Source organism: Sceloporus undulatus, chromosome 3 (genome assembly GCF_019175285.1).
Source record: "Sceloporus undulatus isolate JIND9_A2432 ecotype Alabama chromosome 3, SceUnd_v1.1, whole genome shotgun sequence".
Lineage (NCBI taxonomy): Eukaryota > Metazoa > Chordata > Lepidosauria > Squamata > Phrynosomatidae > Sceloporus > Sceloporus undulatus.
The window spans coordinates 145,337,419-145,360,515 of record NC_056524.1 but is presented as its reverse complement, the minus strand read 5'-3'; the positions used below and the strand labels follow the sequence as shown (position 1 = coordinate 145,360,515).

Sequence of the window (23,097 nt, the reverse complement as noted above, 5' to 3'; positions counted from 1 at the left end):
AGTCTAGCTCCTCAGTTGCAGGCTGAACTTTACACCTGTTGCTGCCACAAATATGTCACTTCTTTCTTCAGTCACCCTGCATCTCTGCCCAAAGTGAATAAAATTGTTGTCACTAACAAGAAATTAGTAAAAAGAAATAGAGAAGCCCCAACTCCCTTCTATTCAGATAGCAAGAGAGGATTAAAGGGGATTTTCAGCATTTTCATTTTCTGGTCAGTTACAACATAAGTTTTGGTTTCATTATCAATGGCCCCAAACTGAAGGGCAAAAAGTGCTTCCTTCAGGCCAATCCGGGGCATGTCATGCAGATGACGCATGCGCTCGGATAGGCCAGAAGCCATGCCAGTATTGGCTAATACAGCCCAAAGCCCGCCACAAAAGCAGTGGGAAAAAACTGCCCCTTGCCAGCGGCCCATTCCAGACTGCGGCAGGGGCTGGTCTTGGCTGCTGTGATCCCGCACCACTCAGGACTTGATTGGGGCTGCCAGTCTGTTTGACCCCTATGTTAGAAAAGAAAAGGTAGATTAGAGCTGTCGTCTTGAATGTTGCAATCACATAACCACATAAATTCATGTTTTCTTCTATAGGTATAGGGACTAGAAACCTATTCATGTGAAAATTTGCTTATTTATTTATTAGAATACTATTCTAGTCAGCTTTCTAATGCCATGGTGGGAAAGGACATAATAATAAAATTTCCATAAAATCCTAAACAGTAAAACAAACAAATCTCTAATAATAAAAAACAACACAGCCAAAACAGATCTAGCAAAAACTTTCATAATTAAAGCAACAAATGGAGATCACAAGCACAAGGAAGTCTGAGGGACTTTGTCCAGGAAAAACAAAGACAGTGATGGTGTAAATTTGTGTTTTAAGTTTTCTTTAAAAATGAAGGCTAAGTCTAAAGGATAGAGAAGATTTCCCTAAATGGTTAAAGGACAGAAAAGCCTCCTCTGAAATGACCATCCCAGAAGTTTATAATCTTCACCATACAAACAAGGCTGGTGGGCATATCATAGAAGAATATCGCACAGCGTTCTGAGAACGTTCTGGGAACCCGATGGGAACAGAACGTATCACAGTTTACCACACGTATGTGTTCCCATCGGGTTCCCAGAACGTTCCCGATGTGTTCCACATGCGTTCCAGGGTGGGGACAGATTAGATGTGTTCCCAGCGAGCTGTAACGTTCTCAGAATGTTCCATAAGAAGTCTGTGCAGAGAGAACCATTTCCAATTCCGTTCTCTCATTCCTCCGTCTCCTGATTGGCTGAAAGAATGCCCTTCTCTTTCCAAAGTCCTAGAAAGTGCAAAAATGTTTATTGCTCTCCCAGGTATGACACGGCGCCCTCTTTGACAAAAGTAGCATAGGTTTTATCCTATTTTCTACAAACATATGCCAGCATATGATGCCCCAACGTTTTATAGGGGCTTGCCTTCCTTCCCTCCCAAGGGAATCTTCAGACTCCCTTGGGAGGGAGGACAAGCTCCGGCGGGGCTTGCCTTCCTTCCCTCCCAAGGGACTCTGTATGTGTCTGCATTCTGCACACACAGACACTCAAATATATATATATACTTATACAAACACAAATTATATATAAAATGGCTAATGTGTGCATATATGTGTGTGTGTGCGTGTGCGTGTGCGTGTCTGTGTGTTCTCTGCACACTCACAAACACACACACACATATTTATATAGATAGAATTCATAACAGCAACTTTTACAAGTCCAATATTAGCAAAGTTATACGGAGTCAAAACAACCACAGAGTGGAGACATCATCATTACACAGTCCTCAAAACGAAATACGCATGCACTACAGCAAAACGTTATGGGATGTGCTGTGCGGTAAAATCATTCCCGTTATGTTCCCATCACATTCTACTTTCTTGAATGCGATAATACCCGTTCCCAGAACATTCCCAGAACATTTCATCTCATAACATTATGAGAACGATATACAATAATCTTCTTAGTCACAAGCAAGCTAGGTCTTTTATGTAAGGAAGGCTAGATTGTTTCCATCCTCACCTAGCCTTAGATGGACTGTATCGTCTTCCATGATGCTTTAATTTTTTTTATACTTTACTTGTTCATATGCTCTTTTCTGCCATTAAGGTGGATTTTTTTAGCAATTTACTATAATTTGATTAGTTAATTAGGACATTCGAAAGCAATATACATTATTTTAAATAATTAATAACCTGCTTCTCTCCCAGCACAGGATTCAAGGTGGCTTTCAATGTTTTATTTTTTTTACTCCTTCTTCCTGTAGACTTTTAAATAATAGCCAGTTGTCACTTTGTCCTAATAGAAGCCATAGTGAAATGAAAGTCTCCACCTCCTGCCACAGAAATTATAAATTTGTACATAATGATGGCATTTCTTAGACATGTCATCAATGCATCCCTTAGGGAAGGCTATGTGCCATCTGCCTTAAAGGAAGCGGTTGTTAGACCGCTTCTGAAGAAACCTTCTCTGGACCCCCTGGACATGAAAAATTATAGGCCTGTTTCCCATCTGCCATTTTTGAGTAAGGTGATTGAGAGGGCTGTCGCTCTTCAGCTCCAAGTGGTCTTGGATGAAGCCAATTTTCTAGATCCATTTCAAACTGGCTTCAGGACAGTATATGAGGTGGAGACTGCCATGGTTGCCTTAACTGATGACCTTCGTCTAAGCATCGACAGAGGAAGCGTGACCCTATTAGCGTGGTGCTATTAGACCTCTCAGCAGCATTTGACACAATAGACCATGACATCCTCTTGGAACACCTGAGAGAGCTAGGAATCAGATGCACTGCTTTGCAGTGATTCCATTCCTTCCTCTCAGGTAGATTCCAGAGGGTGATGCTCAGGGATAGTTGCTCTTCAAAAACTGAGCTTAATTGTGGCGTCCCTCAGGGCACCATCCTGTCCCCAGTGTTATTCAACATCTATATGAAGCCGCTGGGAGAAATCATCCATAGACATGGAGTGGGGTGTTATCAGTATGCTGATGACACCCAAATATATTTCTCCATGTCTTGGTCATCAGCAATGATGACAGATGGCATTTCTCCCCTCAATCAATGTCTTGCAGCAGTAATGGACTGGATGAGGGAAAACAAGCTCAAGCTGAATCCAGACAAAACGGAAATACTTACGGTAGGGGCCCCCAAACCAGGTATCGGGCTGCAACCTCCAGTCCTAGAGGAGTTCACGCTCCCCTCAAAGGACTGTGTTCGCAGCTTAGGGGGGCTTCTTGACTCGTCTCTTCAGATGAGAAATCAGGTGAATGCAACGGTCAAGAGTGCCTGTTATCAGCTCCGACTGATATGTCAGCTGCGCCCTTTCCTGGAGCAGTGTGACCTCAAAACTGTAGTACATGCACTGGTAACCTCAAGACTTGATTTTTGCAATGCGCTCTACATGGGGCTACCCTTGTGCCTAGTCCGGAAACTTCAACTGGTACAGAATATGGCAGCCAGACTGAATACAGGAACAACTGGCTGCCTATTCATTTCCAGGCACAGTACAAGGTGTTGGTCATTACCTTTAAAGCACTCCATGTCTTAGGCTCAACCTACTTAAGGGATCGCCTCCTTCTGTATAAGCCGCCCTGCACCCTCAGATCCTCTGGGAGGAATTTGTTGCAGTCCACAAAGACCAGATTGACAGCGACCTCCCAAAGGACCTTTTCCGCAATCCCACTTTATGGAATGGCCTGTCGGATGAGATCTGTCAAATTACCAACCTAGAGAGCTTCAAGAAAGCTGTCAAGACGAATCTCTTCTGGCAGGCCTTCCCGGAATAGAATCCGGCCATGTAATGTTCCCCCCACAGACATATATAAGCGAAGATTCTGCCCACCATTATTTTATTATTGTATTATTGTTTTTAGATTTTATCCTTTGTAATTTTAATGGATAGAATTGTTTAATCCTTTTTTTAAAGCGGGGGAATGTATATATTGTATTTTTTAAAGGTTGTACGCCACTTTGATTGTGGTAACAAAAAGTGGGATATAAATTAAAGTTTTATTTATTTATTATTTATACTACTATTAGAAGGTATTGGGTTCTGTCCACCAATGTGAACACTTCTGTATGACAGTGAGATATGTTTGATGAAATGTAATCAGGAAAGAATGTACAGTTCGCTCTCTATATCCTTGAATTTTGCATCCATGGTTTCAACCATGATATCTTTGCAAAACAGCTAGTAAAATGTGGGCTAGACAATGCCACAGTTAGATGGATTTGTAGTTGGTTGACTGACTGAACCCAACAGGTGTTCAACAATGGCTTCTATTCATTCTGGCGGGTTGCCACAAGGCTGTCCTAGGCCCAGTGCTATTCAAAAGCTTTATCAATGACTTGGATGATTGAAGGGCCATGCTTATCAAATTTATAGATGGCACCAGGTTAGGAGGGATAGATAATATCCTAGAAGACAGGATCAAAATTCAAAATGATTTCAGTAGATTAGAAAGCTAGGCTAAAATTAACAAAATGAATTTCAACAGGGAGAAATGTAAGATATGACATCTGGGCAGTAAAAATCAAATGCACAGATATAGAAAGGGGGACACATAAAAAGGGATCTAAGAGCCCTAGTAGACCACAGATTGAATATGAGTCAACATTGTGATGCAGCAGTTTAAAAAGCCATTGAAGTATAGGTCTAGATCAAGGGAGGTAATACTTTAGTGCTACTCTATTCTGCTTTGCTCAGACCTCACCTCAAATACTGTGTCCAGTTTTGAGCACTACAATTCAAGAGGGATATCAACAAATTGGTGTATGCCCAATTTAGGGTGAGCAAAATAGGGAAAAGTCTGAAAACCATGCTCTCTGAGAAATAGCTTTGGGAACCGTGTAGGTAATCTGAGGAAGGGAAGGTTAAGAGGTGACATGATAGCCCTGTCTAAATATTTGAAGGGGTGTTATATTGAGGATGGAGCAAGCTGTTTTCTGCTGCTCTAGAGACTATTTTATTTATTTATTTATTTATTTATTTATTTCATTTCATTTTTATGCTGCCTTTCTCCCATGCAGCTCAGAAAATAAAAACACCTTTAAAAAGTTACAGTAAAAAACAGTTAAAATCATCTAATTAAAACAATATAAAATTACATACAAAAATTAAAATATAACTAAAACACACACCCCATATAAAATCATCCTGTTACAATTATTATGTTAAAAGCCTGCCTAAATAAAAACATTTTTGCTTTCCGGTGAAAGGCCAGCACTGAGAAGGCCAGCCTAGCCTACCATTGAAGGCAGTTCCAGAGGGTGGGACCAGCAACTGAAAAAGCTCTCTCTCGGGTCCTCACCAAGTGAGCCTGTGAGGGTGGTGGAACCAAGAGAAAGCTTTCTGTGGAAGCTCTTAGGGGTCTAGCAGGTTCATATGAGGAGATATGATCTCTTAAATAGTCTGGACCTAAGCCATATAGGGCTTTATAGGTCATGACCAGCATTTTAAATTGTGCCCAGAAGTGAACCAGTAGCAGTGAAGCAGTTTCAACAAGGGAGTTATATGCTCCCTGTAACTGGCCCAGTCAGCATGCTGGACCCATTGAAATTTCTGAAAAGTTTCCAAAAGCAGCCCCACGTAGAGTTTGTTACAGTAGTCCAAATGGGATGTAATCAAGGCATGTGTCACCGTAGCCAGGACACAGAGAAATGGACACAAACTACAGGAAAAGAGATTTGACCTCAACATTAGAAAGAACTTCCTGACAGTAAGAGCTGTTTGATAGAGAGTGGTAGAATCTCCTTCTTTGGGGATTTTTTAAATGGAGGCTGGATGACCATCTGTCAAGAGTGCTTTGATTTTGTCTTCTTGCATAGCAATGGGTTAGACTCAATGGCCCTTGCAACTCTTCCAACTCTATGATTCTATGAAACACTCAGAATTTTAAAATATGTATATTTTTAATCCAAAGAGTAAAACCTTGAATTTGCCATTTTATATAAGGGACACCATTATATATAATGGGATTTGACCATCCATGGATTTTGGTATCCACAGTGGGGGTTAGAGTGTCCTAGAATTAAACCCCAGCAGATACTAAGGGCCTCCTCTGCCATCAACAAATTATTTTGAGGCTTTGCCTTGCCTACAAATGCTGATCTATCTATGTTTTGAAGCCTAGTTGAACCTTTCATAGAGCCAGGATGCTATAGCAATTTGAGTGTTCAGCGTCTGATTCCACATCAAGTTATGGAAACCCACTAGGTGACTGTCTCAGTCTCAAAGAAAGGCAAAGACAAATCTTCTCTGAATAATCTTGCTGAGACAACGCTGTGATAGGTTCACCTTACAGTTGCCATATGAAGGGACAGAACAACAAGGGCCTTTCACCCATTCACAATTCTGCCTGTAGCCTAAGCATCTCTTTCATCATTCTTTCACTTGTCTGTAGTTAACAGAAAGAGACAAAATCAAAGGTGATGTCACTAATAGCTTAGAGTTGGGAGGTGGAATACATAATGTTATGTTTAGTTTGTTGAAATACTGGTTCATGCTTTAAGGATTCAACTATTTATTTCTCAGTCATTGCGCTAATATTCAGACTTTTGTCTCCCTCAGTAAGAATATTGCTAATTAATTGTTCACAGGTTGTAGATCTAGATTTATGGCAAATATGAGCAGTAGTAGAGTTATATAAGTTTTGCAGATCTTTATTATAAATATGAAAGAAGACTTTCTGAATGTATTTTTACTTGTATGTACAGGAGTACATATGTGCTTAATCCAGCAATGTCCAAACTCTGGTCCTCCAGTTGTTTTGGACTTCAGCTCCCAGAAGCCTTAGCCACCTTGGCCAATGGTTTTGGATTCTGGGAGCTGAAGTCCAAAACACCTGGAGGGCCAGAGTTTAGACATCACTGGTTTAATCAATTTTAATAGATAATACTTTTTTCTGGTCTACTTCTTTTAGTATGACAACTAATTCCAAAGGTGAATAAAAGCAAGGAATCACCATATTCAGAGACAAAGAGCTGTTTGACAGTGGACTGTGCTGGCTCAATATGTAGAAGAGTCTCATTTTTTTGAGGTTTCTAAACAGAAGCTGGATAGCCATATGTCAGAGGTGCTGTGACTGTGGTTGAACTAGATGACCCTTGTGGTCTCTTCCAGCTCTATGATTCTGTGATCTCTGGCTGTCAGAACCTAGGGGGAAATAAGAGATTTTTTTTTCATTGATCCTTTGTGAGGGGTAGGTGTTGTAGTTTGTTTTTGGAAGGTTTTCCCCCCCACATTGGAATATCCCTCAATTTCATTATTTTAGGGAGTAGCCTAGTAGTATGTTGAAGCATGTTGGGATTTCTGATGGTACTATTATAGGGAATGTGACAGTGAAGACAACAGGTAGTAGCTCCTATACAGTCTAGAGGCTACATTGGCAGTCATGAAGCAGAAGTGAGAGAAAGGAAAAGACATGAAGTCTTAAAGTTGCTTTGTTGGGTGACCTCTGGGATCAGTTCACATGAAGAAAGGGTACAGTGTCTAAAATTAAAGTCATCCTTAGTTCCAGCCTCAATATACAAGATACAGAGATGTACCAACTGTAACAGACAACAAGAGCTACACTAGGCCTCATTATTTGATAACTAGAGCTCACTATTTGATATGCTATTCCAAGTATGATCCTCTTCTTGAGGATTCCTGGAAGAAATAGAGAAAAGTAGAAAATCTATTTTCTGCTTAGTTTGATGACATGTTGATCAGTATTACCTCCCACACTTGTTAATTAGGTTCCACACTGGACCATCAGATACCACCAGACTTTCCCTCTTGATCTAGTAGGTTCCATCCCTTTCTGATAACCTCTCCCTTCCAAAGCATCACTGTAGATCCCACATTGCCACGGTCACTGAATCTGCACCTCAGAGGAATTCACAGCCCTTAAAATTATCTTTTGGATAAGATAGGCTAAGCTAATGTTTGGAAAGAGACTGAATGGCATTTATTAGATTTCCCTGAATATCATGAATGTCATTAGAACCCTTTCAGGACACGTTTTGTGCAATTACCCTTAACAATGCTACTGGATACAGAGCCAGTGGGATTCAGTTGTTTGGACTACAACTCTGGCCATGCTCGGCCATGAACCCCACTGGATGACCTTGGGTAAGTCTTAGCCTCAGAGGAAGCCAATGGCAAACCCTCTCTGAATAAATCTTGCCAAGAAAACCCTGTGATTGGTCTGCCTTAGGGTCACCGTAAGTCAGAAACTACTTGAAGGCACACAATAGCAACAAAATGTTGTTGGAATCTGAAACTTGCCTATAGATATTTTAAAAAGGACTATGTACTACTTTCAGTACCAGAAGCATTATATCTTTGTAAAACAGTTACCAGGGAACTGTCTTGCTTATAGTCCATCCTGGCCTCTGAGGGGGAGAGAGGGTGGGCAAACGCCATCAGTCCTGTCCTTAAGATACAGATCCCTCCATCTGTCCATCTGCCATGGTCCAGGCCTCAGAGGGAGAGAAGAATGCTGGACCTAATCCCCTTCCCCTCAACCATTCCCTTCTCCTTTTGTGTCGTGTCTTCTTAGATTGTAAGCATGGAGGCAGGGAACCGTCTAATTAAATGATTTTATGTACAGTGCTGTGTAAATTTACAGCGCTATATAAATAAAGTTTAATAATAATAATAATAATAATAAATAGTCTTCCCATAGGTATCTTTATGAATAAAATGTTGGACTGATTAGGTCTTTAGTCTGATGCAGCACAGCCATTCTTATTCTCTTTCATAATATTTTTCAATCTTTTTATTTATATCTTGATGCATAGGCAAAGAAGCAAAATATGTATCTGGCCCAAATAAATAAATCTTTATGTCCTTTTGATGAATACAAATAGGATAGAATTTTCCAATTTTAGCTGACTTGCTCATGTATCTGCATATTACAACTGGGAATAACAAAACAATTCAGTTTGTAGGATGTAAGACTATTTAACTAACATTACACTACATTTCATCCAGAAAATGTTTTTGAAAATTTCATATCAAACAATGCATTCTCCAACCCCATTTTATGAAAGATTACAATTGTTTTTCACATTTTAGCAATTACATTGAATAACTCAGTCCTAGGAGAAAGGTTCCATGTTCCACATGTGGTGGACATGTGAAAAGGTACGAAAATACTGGAGGTTTGATCTGTGGTAGTACAAATGAAATTTTACAAATAAAAATAAAAATGATTCCCAAGACATTTATTCTAGGTATAGTGGAGGAAAAAGTGGAAAGAAGTTATGGGATATTAGTGTTCTCAGCAGCCAGAGTTATTCTTGCAAAAAATGGAAAGAAACAGACATCCCAGGGTTAAGAGAATGGAAAGAAAAGCTGACAGAATATATGGTTAATGATAAACTAATGATGTTACTTAGAGATGCTCTAAAAGAAAAATTTGAAGGAGACTGAGGTAAACTGAAAGATTTTCTAGATTAGCATAAAAGAGTGCAGAATTTTAATTTTAATTTTATATGTAAAAATTTTGGGAAAAAAGATAATCCTGCAATTTTGGGGACAGATTGTCATTTCCTTTGACAGGTTTTTTTTTTTTAATGTTAGCCCTTATTGGAAAAGGGAATAGAAGGAATAAATACAACAGAGTTTCTTGATTTAGAGTAAAAAACACCAAGATATAGAATAAGCAAGGTATCTATTTTTTACTTTGGGAATTAGTGAAAGGTGAAGTCTATTAGCAAATGGTAGTTTAAACAAGCACGGACAGGAAGTATTAATGTTTGTATGTGCTTACTTATTTGCTTGCTTGTATGTCTGTATGTTTTTATATACTTTGAAAATGAAATAAAGAACAATTAATCAAATAATTCAGTCCTAGAGAGGTTTACTAAGAAATAAATCCCTCAGAGCTCAATGACACTCCCAAGTATTTTATCTTTAATAATTGCTATAACTGTAAGATTTATTTATACCTGTAATGTTTATTTAATATTTTAATATTATAACTTTAGTATATTTATACACAATTATACCATTTTTTATGCTAACTGAAGAAAGAAAATATTTCTTATAACTTACCTTTTATGTCCAAGTTTTTCAGTGGATGGATGGTCACAGTGCTGTCCTTAGCTGAGACAAAGTTACAGAATACTAAATTTAACACCAGCCTCCTTATCACTAACCCTGTGTCATATCCTCAATGGACTCGTCTTTTTGATATGAATTAGAACGGTGCTTTTGAAAGTTTGCTTCCATAACCTTCCAAAATAGGTGATATGAATAGAGACAGAAAGCCAAAGACAGTAAAACAACATATATATCTTAGGTAAGGAGAAGCCAAGTGTAGAACATGGTGGGGAAGAGGCAAACATACGTATTGGAATAACCATGCAGTGTCAGGTAACAGACAGGCACTCATAAGCTATTTTTACATACAGCTTTGCCTCTGGCAATGCTACAAACATGACTGAGTGACAGAATATAATCTGTGATTGGCCAGCCCTCAAGAGTGATTCAAACTATAAACTACTGCATTTTCTTGCCATCAGTGGTGAGTGAAAAGGCTTTGTGTGAAAGTCATCATTAAAAATAATAATACAAGAATGTGCCCATGTGTCTTAAACATGATTGTATTCCTTGTGTTATTTCAGAAATAGCACATTTCATCATTGGGCTGAACAGATGCATTGCATGCTACATTCTTTGACGCAGAGCCTTGCCTCTGATCGGAAGCCAACAGAAAGAACAGTCCATCAAAAAGGCACTCCAGAACTGAACTTCACTTTGCATGGTGCAATAAAGATTTAGATGGGTACTGGATCAGCAAGTTGTTTACCCAGCTATGTTTGACTGTGCCTGTTTTGTTTGTTAATAAAAATAATAATAATAAAATTTATTTATATACCGCTATTCCATTTGATCACAGCGGTGTACAACAATTGCGATAACGATACAATACAAGATAAAAATTGCAATAGATAATTAAAACTTGCAAAACAGTGCACAGTATACATAAAATCAACATTAAACCAAGCCAGCAATCTACTCGAAGATGTTAATCTTAATTATGTTAAAAAATGTTAATTATTTTAATGCTGTTTTATAACATTACAAACATTAAAGCAAGTTCACAAAGCACAGCAATAATGAATGGGACATAAGCCTTTTACGACATAACTACAGGCTGCAGAAATAAAAATAAGTAGTATTATAGGGCCCTCCTTCTATTATATCCTGCTTGTAGCAACATCTCTATCTGCTCTACTTAGGTTTGACACAAAGTCTTCTTCTAACAGGGTTTTCGAGTGAAGTACAGGACAGGGCTTTAATAGTTTGTTAATCTTTAATAGTTGTTTAGGAAAATGGTCAGCAGGTGTTGCTTGACTCACAGTTATCACATGTGCAGGAGCTAGGGTTGCCATAAGTGAGGACCTCCAAACCGGGACAAATGTAGGTTAGGGCAACATTTCAAATGTAGGATCCATTTTTAAAAATGGAGGACGCGCAAAAAATTGAGGGTTTTTTTTTTTAATGTTAATATAAATGCATTGTTTTTAGGCATGATCAAAATGGAGGACATTTTGGCATTATTCTTAGACAGATGGCAGAAATGGACTTGCCCTCGGGTTCAACTGTACATCTCAGAAGTGTGTACTTGGGCAAGGGACTGTGGTTTTTCTTCACTGTGCATGAGTTGTAAAAATCACAGCAAGTTACATTCGGGCCTCAGAGGCTTGTTGATATCAATATCATCATCACATCATCATCATCATCATCATCATCATCATCATCATCATCTCATCATCAGCATCACTATAATTGTCCAAGAAAGGCGGAACTTGTTAGCATTCAAAGCACCATAAATACACAAAAAATGCACTTGCAATATTAATAATAAAAAATAATGAAAATAAATAAAAAACAAGGAGGGGTGTATTATTTGATAATAAAAAAATGTAATAAATAAAAAACAAGCAACAATAAAAATAATAAATAAAACAAAACAAGCAATATAAAATTAATAAAATAAACAAAAACAGCAATAAAAAATTAATAAAATAAAAACAAAAAAAGCAATAATAAAATTAATAAAAAAAACAAAAACAAACAATAATAAAATAATGAAATAAAATAAAAACAAGCAATAATAAAAATTAATAAAATAAAATAAAAACAAGCAGTAATAAAAATTAATGAAATAAAAACAAGCAGTAATAAAAATTAATGAAAAAAAAACAAGCAATAATAAAATTAATGAAATAAAATAAAACAAGCAATAATAAAAATTAATGAAATAAAATAAAAACAAGCAATAATAAAAATTAATGAAATAAAATAAAACAAGCAATAATAAAAGTAATAAAAAATAAAAAGCAATAATAAAAATTTAAAAATTAAATAAAATAAGTATTTCATATTTTAAATATCATTTTAAAACCCCTAAATACCAAGGCAGACCTAATGGCCAGTGACTCAGCTCTCTTCCCCTCCCCTCCTTCTCTGGCCAATTCTGCCCTGGCCTTGGCACCCTTCCCGCCCTCCCTCCCTCCTCCCTCCTCCTCCCCTCCTCTCCCCTCCTCCTCCTTAGATGGCAGGCGCACCGCAGGGGGGGGAGGGAAGGAGGCAGCGCGCGCGCGCGGGAGGGAAGTGAGGCAGGCGCGCAGCGCAGGAAGGGAAGGGGGGAGCGCGCGCTCGCAGAAGGGAAGTGGGGAAGTGGCGCGCACGCGCGCAGGGCGGGAAGTGGGGAAGGCGCGCGCGCGCAGAGAGGGAAGTGGGGAAGGTGCGCGCATGCAGGAGGGAAGTGGTGAAGGCGCGCGCGCAGGGAGGGAAGTGGGAAGGAGCGCGCGCGCTGCCCCTGGCCCCTGCTGAGGCCTGGGGCGGCACGCAAGCCCTCCCAGTGGGGCGCGGTGGCGGCAGCGCTTCTGCTGCCCGCCGAGGAAGAGGAGGGAGGCGGAGCCGGAGGAGGATGTGGGTTGGCGCCGCAGCAGCCGCATTAGGGGCAGCAGCAATGGCCGGAGCGGGCCCCCAAACCGGGAACAAGGCACGGGTGGGGGCCCAAACCGGACCGGGACCGGGAGGGGCCCCCCGAAAGCGTGAAGGCACGGGGCCACCGGGTTATGGCAAGCCTAGCAGGAGCCCTATTTTCACTTGGCAGTTCTAGTCTCTAATCAGTGTTGTAGAATTATCTGAACTTCTGTAACCATGTCATAGAAAGAAATAAATGCAAATGAACAGACATCAACTGGTTAATTATCCAGCCAAACATGCTTATCCAGGTACTTCACTAGCTTTAGTCATTCAACGTAAGCTCCCCTTCCCATCCTCCTCCCCCCCCACCCAGCCCCAGGTCTAGGTAAGACTACAGCTCAAGACTAGTGTTTACTGCCCAAACAAATACACAAAAACACTTGGTGACCCTATCACATAGGTTTTTCAAGCACAAGCAACAGGATGTTCACAAGCCTATGGCCCTTATCACAACAAGGGTTTTGCAGCTCAGATCTGAGAGTCACTCCTGGTCCACCCATGTGATTCAATGTTATATATCGTGATGTACCTGGTTGCTTTCTATGGGGGGTTGTTCCGAGTAGATCCACAGTGAATTTGCAGTGACCCCTCAATTTTTGTGAATTCGGTAACAAGCGAATTCAGAAAAATGTTGTTCAAGCTCACTTCGATTTCAATCCGAATTGGTCTGGTGTGGAATGCAAACTGTTGCTTCCATCCGGTACACCCCCCCCAAACTGCCAAAGTCCCACATTTTCCCATGATGTCATGCTGAAATTTTGCCCATTTGCTTCTGTACTGCCCCCTGCTTGCGTGCGGGAAATGCGGTTGTTTCCTGTGCCACGGGGGAAAGGGGAGAGAGCACTGGAAATGAATGTATTCACGTTTTAATGTGGACAGGAGACAGCTGGCAAGGAGGTGGAAAGCGGCTGTTTCGGAAGCATCTGGGGAAGGCTGCTTGTGTGACTGGAAAAAACAGATCATAATCCCCATAGAAAAGGTTGCTGTGTGTGATTGGAAAAATGGACCATATCTCCCATAGAAAAGGCTGCTTGTGTGCATGGAAAAACGGACCATATCTCCCTAGAAAAGGGGTGCTGTCCAAATAATGAGTTTATGACTGAACAACTGGGAAAAAATGAAATTGCGAGACAAAGATTCTTTGAATCGGCAAATAAATCAGGGAAATTACTGGCCTACCATAAAGAAAGAAAAAGCAAAAGAACAATAATATGTTAAAAGAAGGGGAGGGAATTATAATAAAAAAAGAAAAGTTGAAAGAATGTGTTCTGAGGTATATAAAGATCTATATAAATAAACCCCAAAATTAGAGAACAAAAGATAGATAAATATTTGAACTCGATACAGATAAGAAAAATTACGGAAGAACAAAGAAATTTATTGAATTCAGAATTACTACTGCGGAGGAACATCTCAAGCTATTGGAAGTAGTAAAACTGGCAAATCTCCAGGTCCAGGATGGGTTTACTAATGAATATTATAGATTTCTGAAAGATTGCATTGCGAACACTGTTGGAGGTGATGAAAGGAGCGTTGGAGGGAAATACCCACAACACGGGTCTCCAATCTGTAACTAGCTTAATTCCAAAGGAAGGGAAGGATCGACTTACTAAAAAATTATAGACCGATCGCCTTACTCACAATTCGGACTAACAATTATTCGCATCTATAATGGAAGAAAGATTTAAAAATTGCTGGGGAATTGGATACATCCCGGATCAGAACGGCTTCCTCCCAGAGAGGATGATAAAAGATAACATTAGAAATTGATAAATTTGATAGAAATTCACGAAAAGAAAAAATAAAAACTGGCAATGTTCTTCATTGACGCTGGAAAAAGCTTTTGATAGGATATATTGGGACTTCATGTTTGGGGTAATGGAAAAAATGGAACTGGGGAAGAGATTTCAAAAGGTAATAGAAGCATTATACAATAAACAGGAGACACAATGGTGAATGGAGAAAAGACCACCCTTGTGTATTTTGAGGAGTGAGACAGGGGTGCCCTCTGTCCTCCAATGTTGTTTATCATGACACTAGAACTCTTTTGAACCAATCAGACAGAACAATGATAAAGGATTTAAATTAGGAATGGAAGAATATAAACTTAGAAACATGCTGACGATTTGGTGTTTAACAATTGCTAATCCGATGGAAAGTATAGAAAAGTTATTAAAAATCTTGAGAAAATTCGGAAAGGTGGCGGGATATAAAATTAATATAGAGAAATCCAACATTATGACATTTAATTTGGGTAAGGAAGAAAGAGAATGTCTACAAAGGAAGTCAGGATTCCAATTAGTAAATAAAGTAAAGTATTTAGGTACTTATTATCAAACAAAAATACGAAATTATTCAAGGTAATTATGAAATAACTGTGGAAAAGATAAAAAAGCAGATTTACAAAGATGGGACAAATTAAAAATCTCGTGGATGGGGGAAAAAATAGCAATAATTAAGATGACAGTACTACCCAAGATTCTGTACTGTTCAGAATATTCCCATAATAACAATGACTCCCCCTTCAAAAGTGGGAGAAGGATATCAGTAAATTCATTTGGAGTAGCAAAAGAGCTAGAATAAAAATGAAGTGTTGCAAGATTCAAGAAGAGAGGGGGTCTAGCCCTACCCAACTTAGGTGGTATTACCAGGCATGTGTTATGGACTGGGTAATAGAATTGGGTAAAATTCAAAAGAAAAGAAATTATAAATTTAGAGAAAAGAAATTTGAAATTCGGCGTTCACGGATACCTGTTTTATGATAATTAAAGTGGTAGAAATTTCCAACGATCACCTAAAAGGAAAAACATGTTTAGGATAGGACTAAATTTAAGAAAAATTGGTGCCCTCACATACCACTATGGGCCTCTCCGAATGAAGCTATATACAAGAGAGAAGTAATTAAAAACAAACAATTGGGTGACCTATGAAGATCTGCTATCTAGGACTAAAGAAGAAAGAACGTTAAAATCCCAGAGTGAACTGAATAGGAAAGGATTAGCCTGTAACTGGTTCAATATAGACAGATAAAGGAGAGATTCTTATTAGATATGAAGGAAAGAGGAATAGCCCCGAGTGGAGGAAGGACTGGAAAAAATATTGAAAGACCCAAGAAGCAAATCACGAAACGTACAATTTAATTAGAAATCTGGAAATGGAAAAAGAAACAGTGAAAGAATTATGGTTAATTGGGCAAGAGATCTGAAAGAATCAAAAAGTTGGAAATGTGGGAACATTATGGAAAAAGAGAATAATTACCCCCCTTGTGTCTTAATAAGAGAGAATATATATAAAATGCTATATGAGAGGCATTAACACCCCATAACAAAATAGCTAAAATGTATAACCGAAATAGTAATAAGTGTTGGAAATGTAAGTGGAAGTAGGGACTTTATTACACTGTTGGTGGCGCTGTAAAAAAGTAGAACAATATGGAAGAATACACAGAGAAATCAGGAAAATAATAGAATGGACCGGGAAACACCAGACCCGAAACGGTAATCTTTTAAACATCTCGGATACTTTGAATATAGGATAACAGAGACTGTTTATTGTCCTCCCTGATTGTTGCGGCGAGAATGATATTGGCTCGATATTGGGAAAAAAGAAGAAATACCGAAATGGAAGAATGGAAACTGAAAGTGATGGAGATGTGAAATGGAAAAATTGACAGAATTGATGGGTAAAAATAAAATAAGTATTAAGAATTAACGACATCTGGAGGCCAGGAAAAAATACATACAGGAAGAAGAAGGGATAACAGAGTAGAGATAATAGAAAATAAAAGGCACTTACACTTAAAGAAGGGATGAGACGTGGAAGGGAGTGGAGATAAAAATGTGGTTATATAGAAGATAAGCTAAGGTATATGTAGGAGATTAATATAAAGGAGATAACGGATGGAATATGTTACAATTAAGAGTTAGTTAGAAATGTTGAAAAGGTCAACCATAGTTTTGGGGAAATTTAGCCCGAGGAAGTGATTTTAGAGGATATATACTGATCAAGTTTGATAGTTAGAACAATAGGAATTACATGTAAAGAGAGTAGATAGGTGCATTTAATGAGTAGTTATTTCATCGTTGAGATATATTTTAATATTTATGTCTTATGATTTGTTATAAATTTTGTAAGTCTTGTAAGTGAAAATCTTAATAAAAATTTATTAAAAAAAAAAGGGTGCTTGTGTGACTGGAAAAAACGGACCATATCTCCCAGAGAAAAGGGTGCTTGTGACTGAAAAAAGCAGACTAGAAAGCCCAGAAAAAGAATGCTAGTTTGGACTCTAAAGTCCATAGAACATAAAGCTGTCATTCATGTGAGGCTAGCATTCATGTGAAAGTGGAACCAGGAAGTGGCCCCTTCTTCACCCGAGAAGTGCAAAGGTTCACGATGCGTTCAAACCCCCACTGAGCATGCGCAAGTGTCCCAATTTGAATAGTTGAATCCGCATGGTATGTACTGATGTGGTAATTCAATTTGCACACACTCCGCTTTGACTCAGGAATCACCACAATTGTGCTCTTCACGTGAGATAATACATCACTTGAATTGCCTTAGATTCAAACTGACTCCCTTTCACCCTCGCTACTGAAGTGCCACGGAAGGGCTTCACATTGGAGCTCCAGTTTCACATGTGATAAGGCTCTATGTGAACCAAGCAGTGCACAGTATGTTTTGTGCCGATATATACAGGGATACAGTCCTGAGCTTTAGTTTTACCTAGACCTGGGGCTGGGTGGGGGAGGAGGATGGAGGGTGTTGCCTCTTAAGCTTGGCTCTTAAGTATGTTCCAGATTTGTGTCTAATATATCAGCACTCTTTTTTGGATTGGACACCTTAAACTAAAATCATGAAAGCTCAGTAAAATTACACTAATGTTCATAACTGTTAATCTGTTTAATGTTACATTAACACATTATTTTATTAATAATATAAGTACAGTAATAATATGTTATTGATAATCTTTATATATTATCATAAAGAAATATATGACACTGACTAAAGCCACAAGCAGACATGATGAGCTGGACAGATTTGTTCCATCATGGTGGTATCCTGCTAGTAATACAGTGCACTTTTATTTTGAGCAAGCTGAAAATCCTGCTTTAAATAGCTCTCTCTCTCTCTCTCTCTCTCTCTCTCTCTCTCTCTCTCTCTCTCACACACACACACACACACACACAGTTGTGTGTCTGTGTATCATGATCTGGGGAGGTAAATCTGCCCTTAAAGATAAGAATGTATTGGGATTCCCTTGTAAACGTTTAGTATTTCTACAGGCAATGAATTTCTCTATCTCATCCTCTTAGTTCTAACGTTTAGTTTTGAGAGTTTCAGGGATTGCATAAAAACAAAATTATTCTAGGAAGAAAAACAACAATTATACATAATCACATACTGTATATTAATATTAACAAGATTTCATGTAAACATTGCCTCACATAAGAAAGGCTATTGTACAGAGTCAAGATTAACATCTGTTTAAGTAAATATGTGATCAAATAATGTGGCAGCATGCCCATATGGCCAATATATTTTGTTAAAGATGTTGAGACTCTTCAGCTCTGTGCTAATTTTAGATTTTGATGTGGGAGAGATATATATCACAGAACTAGTTTTCAAAAACTACACATCAAAAACATTTTTGGTATAGGTTGAGCACCCCTTGGGTACTTGGGAATAGAAGTGTTTGGAATTTCAGATTTTAATTTTTTTTTAATACTTGTATTTGAATATACACAATACACAACATAAGTAGTATAGTATGTACTGTATTTGTAAGGCTGGAGAGAGACACAGCTGGAGAGAGACTGGTGATCTATAAAATGGCAGGAATGCAACCATAGAGCTCTGTGTGAATCCACACCTCCCACGACTTCACAAATCCTCACATCTTTCCCCAGTTGCATTCACTATTAGATGTGAGACTGAAGAGAGACTGAGGATCTGAGATACAAATGAGAAGGAGTTCTATGGCTGTTGGCTAGAATGTGGAAGCAGGGGCAAAGTTTATCACATGTTTTTAGATTTTTAGATTTCTGAATTAGGGATGCTCAACATGTATTAGAATCATGGCAAAACATCATAAAATGTGCTGTGCTATGTGGTCATGTTCTAGAAGAGTTTATTCCTGATATTTCATCAGCATCTGTGGCTGGCATCTTCAGAGAATCCTTACATTGCTTTTTAAATTTCCTTGGCTTTAGAAAAAGAACTATGGTGTCTGCAAGGTATAGCTGAAGTACACAATTTTGTCTGAAGTGTATAATTCAGTCTGAATCATATAATTTTAGGTAATAACCTTAATGATCTATGGGCTTGATATTAACAATCTTCACAATGCTGATTGTTTACGGCAGAAGTCTGAATTTGTCAGTTTCTAAAAGCTTGTATGTGAACCAGGGCAATGTATGTGACCATATCCTACTTAAGTAGAATTACTGTAGCTTGTGTGTTTTTCTCCCCCTTTTCAAGTATTGAACTTTCACAACAAAGCTGGATAAGTATGGAGGAAGGAATTCCAGGGACGTAAGGAATCAATTCCAGTGTTAAGCCAACAAATATGAAAAACAAAACAGTGGCCAACAGATTGGAAACAATCAATATACATCCCCTCCGCAACAAAAAGGAAACACAGAAAATCTGCAACAATTACAGGACCATAGTATTAATTTCCCACACAGGCAATATTATGCTCAAAATCCTGCAGCATAGGCTCCAATCATATGTGGAGAGAGAAGTGCCAGATGTTCAAGCGGAGTACAGAAAAGGAAGAGGCATAGGGACCGCATTGCAAATATACAATGGATAATGGAGTAAGCCAAGAATTCCAGGAAAAAAATCAGCATGTGATATCAGCAAGACCTTTGACTGCATAGATCATGGAATGCTATAGAATTATTTAATAGAAATGGGAGTCCACTACATTTGATAGTCCTGTCTGTATTTGGGACAAGAGCCTACTGTAAGAACAGAATATGGAGAAATAGTTCCCAATTGGCAAAGGAGTCAGGAAAGGCTTCATTTTATCACTCTGTCTGTTCAATTTCTATGCAGAAAATAGCATACTCAGAGCAGGTTTAGAAACAGAAGAAGAAAGAGTGAAGATAGGAGGAAGGAATATCAACAATGTAAGATATGCAGACAGCACCGTAGCAGAAAAGCATCACAGACATGGAACAATCACTTAAGAAAGTCAAATAAGAAAGTGCAAAGGTAGATCTAATCAAACGTAAAGAAAACACAAATAATAACGACAGAGGATTTACAAAAATTCAACCTAAATAATGAGGAAATAAAAATTGTTAAAGATTTCCCATACCTTGGAACAAACATTGATCAGAATGAATACTGCAGTCATGAAATCAGAAGATTGGGAATGGGAAGGGCAGGTATGAAAACAACTAGACAAAATCCCAAAGCCATTGTATTCCCATTACCATGTACTGATGTGAGAGCTGGATAGTGAAGAAAGAAAGAAAATTAATTAATTTGAGATGAGGTGCAGAAGAAGAGTGATGAGGATACTGCCGATAGCCAAGAAGACAATTAGGTTCTAGAACAAATTAAGTCTGAACTCTCCCTTGAAACCAAGGTGACAAATTGAGGGTGTTGTACGTCTGCCAAATCTCCAATAAACTCTTCTTTGTAGCTGGTTTAATTAGTTTTCATTGCAATAATAATGACTTGTACACATTGTAACATTCTTGTTGCACAGCTGGAATTCTTTTATTTAGCATTCTGTTCATAAATGGAATCAGGATTGAAGAAACAAGTAAGGACCTGCTGTCCCAATTCATTATTTATTAGAAAATAAAATGATGCTGGATAAGTTATAGGGCTTCCCCAGCAGAAAGAGAGGAAGACTGCAAGTCAGATGGATAGACTGAATCAGGTAAACCATGGGCCCGAGCCTACTGGACCTGAGCAGAGAGATAGAGGATAGGGAGGCTTGGAGACATCTCACAGGGACACCATGAGCTGAGCTCAACTTGAAGGTAGCGAACATCAACAAGTAAGGGAATGGTAGGGGAGGAAAATGATATTTTTTAATTGAAATTTTCCCGGATTTGATTTATTTTTCATTCATTCTTGGACACCCAAAAGGGTGACCTGCAGCCGTCCCTTTCCTGGCCACGGCAACCTCACACCGTGGCCCAATCCAGCCTCTGGAGGGCACAAAAAGGAACCGCAAAAAGTGGCTCCTTTTTGCACCCTCCAAAGGGTGCCATAACCACGGTAGCACAGCTTTATGGTGCCCCTTTGATGCTGAATCATTTGGATGCAGCACTGGAGGCTAGTCATGATCCTGTGTGGCATCATGGCACCCTGAGGGTAGAGTAAGGGCCTTCCAACATAATCCCTCTTGACAGAGGCTAATGAGAGGTTCATGGCCGAACGTAATCGTTTGAAATTGCCTGGGAAAAGGGCACATTGGAAATCCCTTTGTCTAGCATGTTTTCTGCAGTCACCCAACCCATCTGCTCCTAGTTGAAACCATTCATCTCCTCTGGGAAACCATTTAGCAGAGCTTCAAAATCCTTTTAAGTCTTGGTTTCTGCCCCCAAGACACAATCTGGGTTATATAGACAGCTACCAAAACAGCCAGTTTTTTGTTTAATTTGCAAACATACAGGCACTCTGTCGGTTTGACTAGACTAGGCTTCTCAATATACCATTAACCCCGCTTTTGCTGCAGCGACTATTGAGTCTTCTCTGTTCCCAACTCCCATCAATTGAAATCAAAATCCACATTGGTAATGTATCACCATTAGCAAACCGCAAGGTTTGGCGGCTGCAGCTTCCCTCCAGCGGAAAAAAGGTCCCCGCCAGCCCGGACCAGAAAAGAAGGTATGTACCGAGTCCAGTGTTTTTCTTGCTGAAAGCCAGATGCATGATTCATTGTGTTCACTGTTGTTTTCATCTATGTACTCATGTGTATATGACTGCAGCCAGCTAGCTATTTCCCCTATTATTCAATGCAACTAGAAATGATCTATTTTGTTATATTGTTATATTTGTTATATTCAACCATAATAAATTAATTGTGTACAACTCTGTTAAGATTTCAGCCATCTTTTAAACTCCTGTCTGCAGAACTTTACAGTAAGATTTCAGTACTATGTTTAATTAATGCCTAAATTACTGACACTTGTGTGGAGCCTCAGCAAATAGCAGTGGCTAAAACTCTTCTGTGAGTCAGATGGGAGCAAAGGGTAATCCATTACCAATATCACAAGAGGCCAGTTTTCCATATATCTGGAAACTGCCCCAATGCCTCTTACAGGAAAGACATTTGAACAGTATACTATGCTGGGTTGTTTGGGGTGCAGCAGCATACGTTCTCAGACCTCCTCAAAGGCAGGCACATGGATACAACTGGAGCTATAGAGCACAATACTGCTCATTTTGTGCAGTTGATGTCTCTTTCCAAAAGAAACCTCCCTATCTCAGGGTCTAAAGGAACAAGCGGCAGCCATTTCAAGATAGACAAAGAAGCTCTTGAGAGTGGTGATTTTGGTCATCCCAGGAGGTACATGTGATATTTCAACCAGCACTTGTGTATTTCATGTACCACTGCATATAGCATGGCAACTTCTTTTCCAAAACTTTAAATTCCATTCTGTCTCTAAAGGGAGTGAGATCTATGATTGCAACATTGTCTGAGTTTCCAGAATAAGAAATCATATCCATGAGCAATGGAGGTCAGGAACAGTAAATGTAGGAATCTAGACTTTTCAGTGGAGGGACAGTCTGCAAGGAGATTTGACACCAGAACTGTAGAAGAAAATAGCACAGGATGAACATCTTCAAGCACTGAGGTGTGCTTTGGCTAAGTAGAGGAGCTGATTGCACTAGGAATAAGACTTGTATAATGGACTCCTTCTATTCCCTTGGCAGGAAGACTGGACAGTGCATGGCCCAAAGCCTGGTTTTGGTGTGAGCAGACTGAGTGACAGTGGACTCACTCATCACCAGAGTTTAACCACTTTACCATGGATTTTCAAACGTCTTTGTTCCAGATCTTCTCAGAAGATCTGGAGCCCTCTGTTCTGAAGCTGGATAACTGAATGCACATGCATCCCACTGAG

The 23,097-nt window shown here is 39.1% G+C and overlaps 1 protein-coding gene across 1 annotated transcript in view; it reads right to left on the bottom strand.

Annotated features, from left to right (window-relative positions):
• Nucleotides 1–10,326, bottom strand: part of C3H10orf71 (chromosome 3 C10orf71 homolog) — a 55,749-nt gene extending 45,423 nt beyond the window's left edge. The window contains 1 exon segment of the mRNA XM_042461010.1: nt 10,055–10,326. The gene's annotated coding sequence lies outside the window, so the exon portion shown is untranslated.
• Nucleotides 10,327–23,097: the final 12,771 nt, after the last annotated feature.